Source organism: Panulirus ornatus, chromosome 20 (assembly GCF_036320965.1).
Source record: "Panulirus ornatus isolate Po-2019 chromosome 20, ASM3632096v1, whole genome shotgun sequence".
NCBI classification, from domain to species: domain Eukaryota; kingdom Metazoa; phylum Arthropoda; class Malacostraca; order Decapoda; family Palinuridae; genus Panulirus; species Panulirus ornatus.
This window is the reverse complement of record NC_092243.1, coordinates 51,507-67,250: the sequence shown is the minus strand read 5'-3', so window position 1 is coordinate 67,250 and position 15,744 is coordinate 51,507. Positions and strand designations below refer to the sequence as shown.

Below are 15,744 nucleotides of genomic sequence, written 5' to 3'. Positions count from 1 at the left end.
GTTTCATGATATATAAACCGCATATGTTGATTACGTTTCATATTAAAGTGCTTACAAGTGCTATATGCTGATAAAAAGTCAGGTCACTTGAGCAGTGAAAACATGACAAGCACCTTGAGGGAACGAGGTAAGTCTTAACTAAACCTTTAAGAATGTAATTAGTAGCCAGTAGTCATAGAACTTAAGGTCCAGAGCCCTACAGTTCATGTCGTCAAACGAAGTGGTTTAGAGGTCACACGCTAACAATAGTAGTCGTTTAGTTTTCGTTTGTCTTATTTTCAATAATATCGAGTTTATCACATATTTTCAGCGTGATCGCTGGTAAACAATTTTCTGTGTGTACAGGGAAGTTTGCTCCTAGTATTTCAGTAATATTATTTAGTCCCTTATGGGCAGGTCGTTCCAGAATAGCCGGATCCTGGAGAAAAAGTTGAATACTTCTATCGACAAAATTAATGCTTTATCTCACAGGATAAACGTACTTCAGCTCGTCGAAGCTAGCTCGTCAGCTGTATCGGAAAGTGAGCCATCAACGCCAAGGGTGGATTTTGAAGAACTCCGGGCTGATTGTTCTTCTCCTGGTCATATAAACCATCCTTTGACAGCATTTCTCGAAACACTTCTCAGTCTATCATTAAGATATCTTACGTAAATGCATGCAATACATAAAAATAGTTGTCAGATACAGTTGCAATCAAAAGCAAATTATATGATTATTACATGAAAATTTTTGCTATACATTAAGATTAAGCTTTCCTTACTGAATGTGGGTCATCAATTACACTCTAATTGACAGAGGAAACAAAGATTTTTTTTTTATGTTGAAAGTTCCAGTCAAGGACAAAATCCACATCAAGGAAGGCCTTTAAAGGAATTAGAGAGAATCATAAAACGGAAAAAGAGAAAACAAGGGAAGGTATTGACGAATTTAGGAGAAAGCGAAAGACCTGTCTTCTGAAATGTACCAGGTCACAGTTATTGGGAACAACATGAGAAGGTAGAGAGTTCCAAAGCTTCCACGTGTAGGGAAAGAAGCAGTTATCAAAACGGCCCACCCTTGAGTTGCCAACGGCCACAATAATCATGTGACGCAGCAGCTTGCCGGGTATTGCGTGGTCTAGCTAGTGGTGGGGTCACACAGGTAGCCAGCTCTATGGAGCAGCAACCAAAGTAATACCTATAGAGGAGGGAAAGTGAACCAACATTACGGAGTAAGGCAAAGGGTCAAGTTTAGAAGTCAGTCTGGGACTGTGAGCATTACTCCATACAAGGAAGAATCATTCCTTTGCATAAACGGAGCAACTGTTCAAAAGAGAAGTTTCGACGTCTAAACAGGACACTCAGTTTCCTAGAGGCAAACGTAGCTATTCCTGTAACGTGAGGTTTCCAAGAAAGAGTGGATGTTACCATAACACCAAGTATGTTCATTGAGTCAAGAAGTGTAAATACAGAGCACAGAGCTGTCAAAGGAAAGACAAGAGTTGTGAGGCGTTTTCGATAGAGAGATGGGTCTTGGAGAAATTAAACTTAACAAGAGTTTGTGCACCCCGCTGTGATATCCTGTCCAAGTATGATTTATTGAAGAAGCTGTGTTAAGACGAGACGTTGATCGAGTGAGAGAAGATGGAGCAGAATTGAAGGATGTGGATGAATGCAGCGTTGAGTCCTCAGCGTATTAGTGCACTGGATTATTATGGAGTGAAAATCGTTAATAAAACGAGGAAAAGTGAAGGAAACAGGACAGAACCTTGAGGGACACCGCTGTTGATGGAGAAAAGGGTTGGAGGCTGATCCATCAACAGCCACAGAGATACATCGGCCGGAGAGGAAGGTAGATATAAAGGAGCAAAGTATGGGAAAGAAGCCAAAAGAGAGGAACTTAGAGATGAGACCCCCGTTGCCACATCCTGTCAAAAGCCTTATATATGTCAAGGGCAACTCCACATGACTTCCAAGAATCTTTCAGGGATGATGACTAGGCCTTTGTATGATAGGAAAGAATATCACCAGCGGATCTCGCCTTACGGAAGCCATACTGGTGATCAGAGAGAAGACTGTGATTTTCGAGGTATTTGAGGATATGGGAGACTTTGTAAACTGTAGATGTTAAAGCAATAGGATGATAGTTAATGGGGTCAGATCGGTCACCCTTCTTAGGGATGGGATTTATTAATTCATGTTTCCAAGGAGAGCGAAAAGTTTTGGTTTTTGATTAAGTAGAAACGGGACTGACGAGCAAGCACAGGTGCAAGTTCAGAAGCACACTCTTTCCATACACGGGGATGGATGTCATCAGGACCATAAGCTTTACTTGTGTCTAGAGAAAGAACCACTTTCCGGACAGTCCGAAAAGAGATTACGGGAAGAGGCATAGGATTAGAGACTGGAGCATCATGAGGTGAAAGAATGTTAGAATTATCCAAGGTGGAGTTAGAGGAGAAACGGGAACCAAAGAGAGTTGCTTTGTCTACGGGAAAGACAGCCATAGTACCGTCAGAACGGAAAAGTGAAGGAAAGGTAGAGCGACAGAAGTTGTTTGAGATGCCCTTTGCTAAAGATCACAGATTAATCAGTGGATGACGAGTTGAAATTATCGCACTTCCTTTAATAAATAAAGAAACGCTTTGCCTCACAGATAACGTGCTTGCAGCGACTATGGGCAGTGATAAAAGCTGAATGGGAGCAAGAGGAGGGAGAGTTTTCCCATCCCGATATGCCTGATCGCTTGTCTGAATAGCCTCAGAATAGGAATCGTTGAACAATGGATTGGATGAAGAGGTCGTCTTGGGAAACATGGGATAAATGTTTCCATTCCTGCAAGAATAATTTCTGCTATGTGTCTGGCGGAGACAGAAGCATTACTACATGAGAGACAATAATTTACCCAAGGAAAGTCAAAAAGAAGTTACGTAAGTTATTCCAGTCAGTTTTGATGAGGTGCCAGTATTTAAACTTAGAAAGGGCTGCTGGAGGGGAATATGCCATTAGAATAAATATATGTATGAGAGTGTGTTTAAATAAACTATTTGGGGGGGGGGGGGGGAATATTGTGTATTTACAGCGGGATGAACTAGAGGTGAAAAACAAATCCAGAATTCTCGGAGAGTGGTCACAGCAGTCAGGAATATGGTTAACGTGGGAGGTAATTTGCTGTAAACCGTGAGGGCTTCAATCCCTCCACCATTTGTATGGGTGGAAATTCTGCAGACAATGCTTTAATTACAAATAACACATACTGCTTTAATGTTCATCATACCTTGCTATTCTAGTGAAAATAATGAAAACAGATAGTACTGTAAATTAACAGGTTATAATCAGTGTGTGTACACATTCAGAACAAGTTTCAATCTTATCGGTTTTCTAGAAGTGACTCATGTTACTCGAGGTACCATGATACACCAACATTTATCGTCCACTATAAATGATTATTTTCCATTTGCTCTTTCAACTGTATCAAGAAAAGCTTTCTGCCAACAGCAGTTCCAGGAGTGTCCAAGACTGGTGGACGGATGATGAACAGCAAAGCAGTATGTGTCATTTGTAATGAAAGCATTATCTGCAGAATTCGGTCTATCGAGCGTCAGCAAGACACATCATAAACAATATATGAAGAAAAGCAAAAAAAAAAAAAAAAAGAACGAGAGAATATATATTTTTGAAGTATAATACAGAAATCAACAGTCTATTACATTTTGTGATATTTGTTGCAAGTGCTTTTTTGTTAGTGTTGCAAGTTTTGAAATAAATATTACTTGGTAAATAAACTGATCTGGTCTTTCATAATATTTCTAACAAAAGACATGAAAAAAAGATACTTGTAACTTGGACTAAGCAAATTTTGATCTTTCGCCATTTTCGGCACCTAAACTCAAAAAGGTTCGCCTTCCCTGCTCTTATGCATTATCATTCGCTGTTATTGATGACCCTAATGACCGTCACCACTATAGTGTGAAGTAGCTATGACTACACTATAACAACAGCAGGTGTAGTGTTGTTGGTCACGTTGGCCTAACACACCGTGTTAACCGCTGTGATTACATCAACATTACCGAGTGTCTTTACTTTGGCTCTGACGTTGCTACAGCAACTTCAGCTGAAATAGCAATCATCCCACTGATTTTACATCGCTGCAGCAGTGTTGTTTTTTACAACATTGCACGAGTACAGCAAATGCATCCCAAGGACTTCACTGAAGGGCGAACATTTTATGAAAGTAAAGTATGAATGAAAGATCATTTGTATAATATTCTTTGTCATGCCAGTAATCACAGGAATGATTTCGCAGTGATTAACGGCAGCCAACACTGTTTGCCAAAGGCGATTAATCATCGCCTGTCTTAGAAAATTGTGTTGCCTTCAGTTATTGGAAATCCGTCTGGTTCCTCTGATGTACGGTTCTGTAATCCAGAGCGACCTACAATAATGCTGAGTGATTAACGGTCATACCAAGATTAATGGCACCTGGAAATTATCAGTAACAAGTCTCTGATAATATAACTCCAACAACTCTCTCTGTCTGTCTGTCTGTCTGTCTGTCTGTCTCTCTCTCTCTCTCTCTCTCTCTCTCTCTCTCTCTCTCTCTCTCTCTCTCTCTCTCTCTCTCTCTCTCTCTCTCTCTCCTTCATGCACCAAACCCTTCTCACCCAAACCTCTCTATATCTAACTACCCCTGTGTCATACTTCAGTAACTCTACTGACAGGTCCCCCCATCCCCACCATATAGAACACATACATACCACATGCACACTGAAATAATCCGACAAGCACTATACAGTCAACCACCCAACTCATACAAATTCTAACCCACTAGACAAACACCCATCAAAAGCCATGCTTTCCAAAAAATCGAGGCACACTCCCCCATTTACGCTCTGGACACCATACAACACTACAAACATCGTATCATCGTATCTCAAAATCGTTTATGCTCATGATGAAGCAACCAAAAATAAAACCACCGAGCACTTCCCACACAATTACCGTACACTCTCTGCACATAGAAGAATACACATCACAACACTATGAATTGTGGCCCAGAATGGTGGACGTGGCTAACTTCCTGAATGTTTTTCTTTTTTTTTTTTGCTTTGTCGCTGTCTCCCGCGTTTGCGAGGTAGCGCAAGGAAACAGACGAAAGAAATGGCCCAACCCACCCCCATACACATGTATATACATACGTCCACACACGTAAATATACATACCTACACAGCTTTCCATGGTTTACCCCAGACGCTTCACATGCCCTGATTCAATCCACTGACAGCACGTCAACCCCGGTATACCACATCGATCCAATTCACTCTATTCCTTGCCCTCCTTTCACCCTCCTGCATGTTCAGGCCCCGATCACACAAAATCTTTTTCTCTCCATCTTTCCACCTCCAATTTGGTCTCCCTTTTCTCCTCGTTCCCTCCACCTCCGACACATATATCCTCTTGGTCAATCTTTCCTCACTCATTCTCTCCATGTGCCCAAACCATTTCAAAACACCCTCTTCTGCTCTCTCAACCACGCTCTTTTTATTGCCACACATCTCTCTTACCCTTACGTTACTTACTCGATCAAACCACCTCACACCACACATTGTCCTCAAACATCTCATTTCCAGCACATCCATCCTCCTGCGCACAACTCTATCCATAGCCCACGCCTCGCAACCATACAACACTGTTGGAACCACTATTCCTTCAAACATTCCCATTTTTGCTTTCCGAGATAATGTTCTCGACTTCCACACATTCTTCAATGCTGCCAGGATTTTCGCCCCCTCCCCCACCCTATATGTATATATATATATATATATATATATATATATATATATATATATATATATATATATATATATATATATATATATATATATATTTCTTTCTTTCAAACTATTCGCCATTTTCCGCGTTAGCGAGGTAGCGTTAAGAACAGAGAACTGGGCCTTTGAGGGAATATCCTCACCTGGCCCCTTCTCTGTTCCTCCTTTTGGAAAATTAAAAAAAAAAAAAATAATGAAAGGGGAGGATTTTCAGCCCCCCGCACCCTCCCCTTTTAGTCGCCTTCTACGACACGCAGGGAATACGTGGGAAGATACAATGGCACTATGCACGCATTCCGCCAATCCTCAGGCACCTCACCATGAGTCATACATACATTAAAATACCTTACCAACCAGTCAACAATACAGTCACCCCCTTTTTTAATAAATTCCACTGCAATACCATCCAAACCTGCTGCCTTGCCGGCTTTCATCTTCCGCAAAGCTTTTACTACCTCTTCTCTGTTTACCAAATCATTTTCCCTAACCCTCTCACTTTGCACACCACCTCGTCCAAAACACCCTATATCTGCCACTCTATCATCAACCACATTCAACAAACCTTCAAAATACTCACTCCATCTCCTTCTCACATCACCACTACTTGTTATCACCTCCCCATTTGCGCCCTTCACTGAAGTTCCCATTTGCTCCCTTGTCTTACGCACTTTATTTACCTCCTTCCAGAACATCTTCTTATTCTCCCTAAAATTTAATGATACTCTCTCACCCCAACTCTCATTTGCCCTTTTTTTTCACCTCTTGCACCTTTCTCTTGACCTCCTGTCTCTTTCTTTTATACATCTCCCACTCAATTGCATTTTTTCCCTGCAAAAATCGGCCAAATGCCTCTCTCTTCTCTTTCACTAATACTCTTACTTCTTCATCCCACCACTCACTACCCTTTCTAATCAACCCATCTCCTACTCTTCTCATGCCACAAGCATCTTTTGCGCAATCCATCACTGATTCCCTAAATACATCCCATTCCTCCCCCACTCCCCTTACTTCCATTGTTCTCACCTTTTTCCATTCTGTACTCAGTCTCTCCTGGTACTTCCTCACACAAGTCTCCTTCCCAAGCTCACTTACTCTCACCACCCTCTTCACCCCAACATTCACTCTTCTTTTCTGAAAACCCATACAAATCTTCACCTTAGCCTCCACAAGATAATGATCAGACATCCCTCCAGTTGCACCTCTCAGCACATTAACATCCAAAAGTCTCTCTTTCGCGCGCCTGTCAATTAACACGTAATCCAATATATATATATATATATATATATATATATATATATATATATATATATATATATATATATATATATATGTATATATATATATTTATAATTTTACAGTGTCGCCGTCTCCCGCTTTAGCGAGGTAGCGCAAGGAAACAGACGAAAGAATGGCCCAACCCACCCATATATATATATATATATATATATATATATATATATATATATATATATATATATATATATATATATATATATATATATATATATATAGAAAAGCAAATGGATTTGTATATAGCATTTATGGATCTGGAGAAGGCATATGATAGAATTGATAGAGATGCTCTGTGGAAGGTACTAAGAATATATGGTGTGGGAGGCAAGTTGTTAGAAGCAGTGAAAAGTTTTTATCGAGGATGTAAGGGATGTGTACGTGTAGGAAGAGAGTAAAGTGATTGGTTCTCATTGAATGTAGGTTTGAGGCAGGGGTGTGTGATGTCTCCATGGTTGTTTAATTTGTTTATGAATGGGGTTGTTAGGGAGGTGAATGCAAGAGTTTTGGAAAGAGGGGCAAGTATGCAGTCTGTTGTGGATGAGAGAGCTCGGGAAGTGAGTCAGTTGTTGTTCGCTGATGATACAGCGCTGGTGGCTGATTCACGTGAGAAACTGCAGAAGCTGGTGACTGAGTTTGGTAAAGTGTGTGAAAGAAGAAAGTTAAGAGTAAATGTGAATAAGAGCAAGGTTATTAGGTACAGTAGGGTTGAGGGTCAAGTCAATTGGGAGGTAAGTTTGAATGGAGAAAAACTGGAGGAAGTAAAGTGTTTTAGATATCTGGGAGTGGATCTGGCAGCGGATGGAACCATGGAAGCGGAACTGAATCATAGGGTGGGGGAGGGGGCAAAAATTCTGGGAGCCTTGAAGAATGTGTTGAAGTCGAGAACATCATCTCGGAAAGCAAAAATGGGTATGTTTGAAGGAATTGTGGTTCCAACAATGTTGTTTGGTTGCGAGGCGTGGGCTATGGATAGAGTTGTGGGCAGGAGGGTGGATGTGCTGGAAATGAGATGTTTGAGGACAATATGTGGTGTGAGGTGGTTTGATCGAGTAAGTAATGTAAGGGTAAGAGAGATTTGTGGAAATAAAAAGAGTGTGGTTGAGAGAGCAGAAGAGGGTGTTTTGAAATGGTTTGGGCACATGGAGAGAATGAGTGAGGAAAGATTGACCAAGAGGATATATGTGTCAGAGGTGGAGGGAATGAGAAGTGGGCGACCAAATTGGAGGTGGAAAGATGGAGTGAAAAAGATTTTGAGTGATCGGGGCCTGAACATGCAGGAGGGTGAAAGGCGGGCAAGGAATAGAGTGAATTGGATCGATGTGGTATACCGGGGTCGACCTGCTGTCAATGGATTGAACCAGGGCATGTGAAGCGTCTGGGGTAAACCATGGAAAGTTGTGTGGGGCCTGGATGTGGAAAGGGAGCTGTGGTTTCGGTGCATTATTACATGACAGCTAGAGACTGAGTGTGAACGAATGGGGCCTTTGTTGTCTTTTCCTAGCACTACCTCGCACACATGAGGGGGGAGGGGTTTGTTATTTGTGTGGCGAGGTGGCGATGGGAATGAATAAAGGCAGACAGTATGAATTATGTACTTGTGTATATATGTATATGTCTGAGTGTGTATATATATATGTGTACATTGAGATGTATAGGTATGTATATTTGCGTGTGCGTATGTATATACATGTGTATGTGGGTGCGTTGGGCCATTCTTTCGTCTGTTTCCTTGCGCAACCTCGCTAACGCGGGAGACAGCGACAAAGCAAAATAAATTTGATAATATATATATATATATATATATATATATATATATATATATATATATATATATATATATATATATATATTCTTTATAAGGAGCATAATGAGATTGTTAGATTTACAGCTTCGCTACGCAGGAAGCAAACATCTAATACATTTAGCATCCATGGCGTACTTAACGAGTCCGTGGAAAGTCAAATATTTATCTCTTGGTAAATTACCAGGAAGGATGAGGGTAAAGGAAATTGTGGACGAAGCTCTTAAGATTTTGAGCACTGACGAGTGTATTGAAGAGGACCAAAACCTAACCTAACCTAACCTAAACATGTAACGTATGCATGCAAGTTTGGCAGATCTGAATTAAGACAGTAATTCATAAAGAGAGGGTTTCTGAGTTGGCCTTCCAATAAATGTTACGCGGGCCGTAACATTGGCTGAGTGGGCTGGGCCCACGAGGGCTGTTCTAGGGAAGAAATTTTCGCAAATCTGGTTTCAAACATACAGCTGGGTATGGCTGGTCCATGAGCTGTCGCTCTCGCGAGACCAAATAGTTAATTAAGTTCCCAGCACGAAAGATGTTCAGTGGTACTTACCTTATAAGTCCTTATACACAGGTAGGTAAGCCTCTCAGACTTCCGATGGGCCTGAAAACAGAATTTGGAATCTGACACATGAGTGTTTATCAAGCCACTCAGTCCATCACACTCACTTAGTGTTTATAAATAAGGCTGGGAAAGAAGCGTAACTCATAAACTCTTCGCACGACGTCAATGGTGACATATAGCAGCAATAGGAGAATAGTCATTGGAATCACCTTAGGTAAGTAGCATTTTCATAGATGGCAGGATTAGCAAAGGTATTGCTTTTAGGCGTCGTCTACACCTCTTAACAAAACGAGCGACGTTCAAATCATGGCCCATAGCAGAAGTCGTAGGTTTCACTCATGTTTTTTTTATAGAAAAGAGATCGCTTAAATACTCACTTGTTTTGCAAAATTCCATAGATGAGTAGGCTATAAGAGAATTCATTTGATTTCCAGCGTAAGTATCGTATGGTGCTATATATCATCTCATCTGCATGTGTCCTTCATTTGGTAGTGGGTAAATATCATTTTTAGATTGCAGTCATATATCTGGGCTAATCATTATACTGAATAACAGTGAATGCAAATATCAAAGGCATTACCTGTGTTAGAATTTCTTTTGTTTAGCTCTGCAATTACAAAACTAATCTTTACATATACACACGGCTATATATTCATGTCCTATTTTCAGTAAACTATATGTAAATCTAGTGTACATGGATCTTGGCAAAATAAGTTTAAACTCACGTATATACAAAATACAACAAAGATCCACTATGGACGTTTGGCTCGAAAGGATAATCATAGAAAATGGTAAAATTAGTCAATGTAGAAAATGGTACTTTTTTGGGGTAACAAACACATTTTTGCATTTTTCAGGGTTTAAGTGTTACGTTAGGATAGGTTAGGTTAGGTTAGGTTAGGTTAGGTTACGATTCATTTATATACCATCGACTTGTACATTTACTTATATTTTATTTATATGCCATCGACAGGTTAGGTTACGTTAAGCTTGAAATGATAATCACAGAAATGGTAAGAATTAGTCATTGTAGAAAATGGTAAGCTTTTTTTAGGGGTAACGAACACATGTTATGAATTTTTTAGGGTTTAAGAAGTTGGGATACATTACTCTCTATATATCGACTTGTAGATTTACTTACGTTTTTCTTATATGCCATCGACTTGTACATTTACTTACGTCTTATCTATAAGCCATCGACTTGTACATTTACTTACGTTTTATCTATATACCATCGACTTATACATTTACTTACGTTTTATTTGTATTCCAGCGACTCGTACATTTACGTGCGTTTTATTTATATGCCATCGACTTGTACATTCAATTATATTTCATTTATATGCCATCGACTTGTACATTTACTTACGTTTTATTCATATGCCATCGACTTGTATATTTACTTATATTTTATTTATATGCCATCGACAGGTTAGGTTACGTTAGGCTTGAAATGATAATCACAGAAAATGGTAAAAATTTGTCATTGTAGAAAATGGTAAACTTTCTAGGGGTATTAAACAAATGATATTAGTTTTTTAGAGTTTAAGAAGTTGGGATTCGTTACTCTATATATATATCGACTTGTACATTTACTTACATTTTATTTATATGCCATCGACTTGTACATTTACTTACGTTTTATTCATAAGTCATCGACTTGTACATTTACTTACGTTTTGATTAAATGCCATCGACTTGTACATACATTTACGTTTTATTCATATGCCAGCGACTCGTACATTTACTTACGCTTTATTTATATGCCATCGACTTGTACATTTACTTACGTTTTATTTATATGCCATCGACACATTAATTAGGTAAGTTAGGTTAAGTTAGGTTAGGTTTGGTTAGGTTAGGTTAGGTTAGGCATGAAAACCATAAGAGTCTTGTCATACTTGTACGAATGCCTGTGGAGTTCCTTGGTCGTAGGCGCCTTGGTTCTCCTTTTTCTTGTTGGTTTGTTAGACGACGGTACGGGGAGACCTAAGTTTCTACCTCGGCGCCTCGACAAGTACATGCATCATGTCGCTTGGCCGTGCGCGTGCGAATCGTAGTATTAGTGTTCGACCACAATGCCGCCGCCGCAGCAACAACACCAGCAGCAGCAGCATCAGTAGTATCCTTCTTCAATGCCATTAGGTTCAGTCTAATGATATCCTTGGTCTGTCTTTTCGAAGACATTCTTCTCTATATGGAACCGTCATGGCACCCGCTGCGGCACGGGGGAGACGACGCCTCACCGTTTATGGCTTTTTCCTATTGTGAACGTTGCCTGCCTTCAAGCCCCGTCGCCTTCAATGCAGCACATTTCCTGAGAATTCCACAAGATGGGATTTTCTCCTTGTTTTAAAAAGGGGCAGGATGTTGTGGTGGCACCCGCCCCAGCCAATTGTTATGATGATGATGATGATGAGACGGTAAGGGGGGACCTAAGCTTCTACCTTGGCGCCTTGGCAAGTACATGCATCATGTCGCTTGACCGTGCGCGTGCGAGTCGTCGGTCTTATGTTCTCCCCCAATGCCGCAGCAGCAGCAAAGGGGGGAAATTGGGTAGAGTTGAGAGCTACAGTTGCTACTCTATCCCAATCCAAATCCGGATCAACCAAAACCTGATGTGCTGTATCGAACCGTTTGCATACGGACTTACGTACCAGCCTGGGTGCCGTGAGTGGCAGAGCAGATTCCTCACTGCGATCCACTAAGGTTTAACCCGGAAAAAGGTTAGGGGATTTGTCACGCTAATCGATGGCAAAAGCCCCCACATAGTATACATATAGATTAAGAGTTGTGTATTTCGCCACCGTAACTGGACCTCCTACGCCGGCATCGAAAGTGAGGAGGAGGAGGAGGAGGAGGAGGAGAAGGAGGGTGGCTGAGTGTGTGTGTTTGTGTATGGTATGGAATGCGAGAGCGCACGTGGCTTGGAAATTTCCGTCGACAAAGGTTGTTTCAGGAAATACCACATTAAAAGCAGGACGAGTATATTGCTCATGTTTTAGTGTGGTATGTTTACACTCTTCTGTTGATTCTTTGTCCACCTCTCATTGCACGTTAGGGAAGTACTCTAAGAACATATGTGGTTATTGAAAACCATCGACACAATTCCACTTTCTATGGTGAGTTTGGTAAATGGTGAAATAGGCTGTTAGTCCTGGCTACGGCCGTCCTGGCAGATGTTCTATCTATAATCGCGATAAAAATGTCGTTGAATTTCCATCATCAAGGACAAAATGTGTTCTTAAGATTACATTCTTTTTTTCAGTCGTGGTTGACCATAGAAAGACAAGTAAAACATTGTTTAGAAATTGACTGATGTCAGAAGAGTCTGAATACATTATAAACGTGGACGATGTCTGAATCCGAATTGTTACATTGGCACTGACATGGACGGACTCACGTTTACAATATACATTATTATTAACAAAAATAATTTTCCTGCATAGAGTTTTTAGTAACGTGTGCATGTAGTACAATTACATGGAATTTTAGTAAGTGTATAGTCAAAAGCGAACGTTACAAAATGATAAAAGGCCATGCAAGTCATTTCACTGGATTGAGACAACGCTTTGCGATACAATGAAGCCCTGCTTCTCTCTCGAGATCGCGGACGAGCGCGTTTATTGCGGAATCAAAGATTATTATGTTTCTGGCTCATACGTTCATTTCCTGGGTGGTTGTGGTGAGTGACAGTATCGCGTTAAGGGTTCCGGCAAGTGTAGTGGTGGAGGTTTCAGGGTACTAGAGAAGAGGTAAGAATCTGGTCACTGAGACACTCGGGGTATAACTAAATTTGCTGACACAAGTCATGTGGTGGTGGAAAGGTGAAGATATGTGACCACAGGTGACTAGTCTCCAGTTCGGTGGCTGCTAGCTGGCTTCGTGCTCCCGGCTCGGAGTTGACTAATTTCTGCATAAACAAAGGTCTTATTTTTAGTCAGGTAAGAGTAACATTTGGAGATTTATGGTTGTAACCAATGTAGAGTGAGTGGTGAACTATAGTTAGGTGTACTTAATGTGATTACAACAGCTAGAAAATGTAGAGAACTATGAACTCGGTAGACAGAGACTTCGAAGTATATTGCTATTCACTCAGGTGACAGCTTATGATTGTTCATCCTGGAATGTGTAACCCGCCATAGACGTTATTACAGTTAACATGGTTTTTGTAAATTGATAGTTTAGCTCATCCGAATGACGTTCTTTGTTTTGGATTTGCAAAATAAACAGTAACAGACCACCGGTCCTTTTGAAGTTTCGTGTTGCCAGTGAAAGAAATTAGAAATTGTGGTAAGAGTTCGCCCCACTGCCTAACCTCCCCTATACGTGGTCACTTCATCCGTTCTCACACCAGCAAACCACAATAATAATGGCACATTTCCATTATAATTATCTGCTTCTTGGAAGGTTAGGTAAGATTTTCATAGGCTACGGTCGGGTGGGCGGGGAGGTATTACACTTGGTCAAGGTGAGGTAGGCTAGCATAGGCGGGTGAGTAGTGACTACCAAACTGGATTATTGTGAGGTAGGTTTAGGTTCGATCAACCGCGAAGGGGTGGTTACTATACTGGGTCGCGGTGAGGTAGCCCAGAAATGGCAGGTGAGTGGTGGCTTCTGTACTGAGTTATGGTGAGGTAGGTTAGGTCGGCTGGCCGGGGAACGGTAGCTCGTCTACTGGATCGCGGCGAGGTAGGCTAGGGTGAATCTGAGACATGAGAGGTTGGTGCTCAGAGGTCGCATGATCACTCTCCTTGATAATGTGTTCTCCATACTGGGCATCGCACATGAAGTTGTCCTGTCCTCCAACACCATGAAGTGGAATAGAAGGTTGGAGAGCGGTAACCTTAACGACTTAATGTAAGTTATAAGAGTGTGTGAAAAGGAGTGGAACATGGCAGCAATGATGAATGATGTATAGAGAATGAAATACCTGCATCGGAGTTTATCAGCCAAATCCGAAGTGTCTGTTCGCGGGTAACTATATATGGGTATGGCTAAGCTTTGATAAAAATGAAGTAGGGAATATATTTGAAAATATTTGTCATTATTGTAACCTCATTTTCATATTAAAGGTATTACGTAGATTGTAAGTTATGAAATTAGGCTTATAACTATCTAAACTTGATAATTGAAATTTAGATTTTCAGTTCAGGGAACCGAGTGTCCATTCTTTGTGAACATGGTTGTGTTTTATTGTTGGCAGAGAGAACATGAGCGGCAGAGGCAACCCCCTCCAGCGAACGTAATGGGCATAAGACGTTTTTCCGTTGAGCCGCAGGTGAATTTTGCACGACAAAGGAACACACCACAGAACTCCCGCGAGGAATGAACGCCCGAGGGAACAGCACATTCTGAGTGAAACAGAATCTGGTCTGAAGCAGTGTTTACGGAGGAGATGTGTATATCCAACTCTCATGGTAAGGTTCACTGCTGGAGGAGGAACTGTAACCGATATGACGTTGAGAACTTGTTGTTCAAAGACTTAGAACGGCATAGTTATAGTAACCAGAAATTCATGTTGGTAACCAAAAGTTAATGATATACTGTTTGTAAACCACCATTGATATAAATCTTGCCGAATCACTACAATAAGCGTTAAAATCATGTTTCGCAGGCACATATGACCGAGCCAGCATGAGCGAGGAGGCCTGTTCATATCACTTTACCTGTTTCATGTAGAGGCGAGTGACATTACATGGCCTGGGTGACGTTTTCCACATTGGAGGTTGCTGGAGGAACGTTTCTACCGTCTCTGCGGGAGAGGAGTTTACCTCTCCATGCCGGGCCTGTCATTTCTATTAACAATAGGTGCCCCGTCCACACAGCTCGTGCCGTTCAACGCTGGTACTTAGGAACAAGACACCCTGTAGCTCCTGGACAAGCCAGCAATGAACAGACCAAATTATCATTGAACATGTTTGGGCAAAAATGGTGTACACCTGGCAACCAGGAGACAAGATGACTAACCATCAACTACTGAACCACGTCCACGCCACTAGGAACTCTGTAGGCTGGGCGGTGTATTAAACTGTACCTAAAAATTGGGTTTCATTTGTCTTTATAAATTGATTGGTTTATCATTGCTTAATACATATAAGTGTCAATAATAAGCATAAGAAAATGTATACTTTTACGATATGTAGAGGAAAATGTGTGTTTTATTCACGTTATGAGGGTTGTTCATGTTGCCAATATATTCTGTTTTGTATTTCCAGCTGTAAGGAACGATTAACGTTTGATAACGATTGCAATAAAATATTTGAATGGTT

General features: G+C 40.9%; 1 long non-coding RNA gene across 2 annotated transcripts; it reads left to right on the top strand.

Annotated features, from left to right (window-relative positions):
- The first annotated feature begins 13,139 nt into the window (after positions 1-13,139).
- LOC139755766 (uncharacterized) lies at positions 13,140-15,744 on the top strand. Of its 2 annotated transcripts, none has more exons than XR_011714155.1 (3): positions 13,140-13,227; positions 14,679-14,892; positions 15,090-15,744. It is a non-coding gene; the product is annotated as an uncharacterized lncRNA (long non-coding RNA). The 2 variants fall into 2 exon arrangements; XR_011714156.1 differs by lacking the exon at positions 13,140-13,227 and adding an exon at positions 13,234-13,416.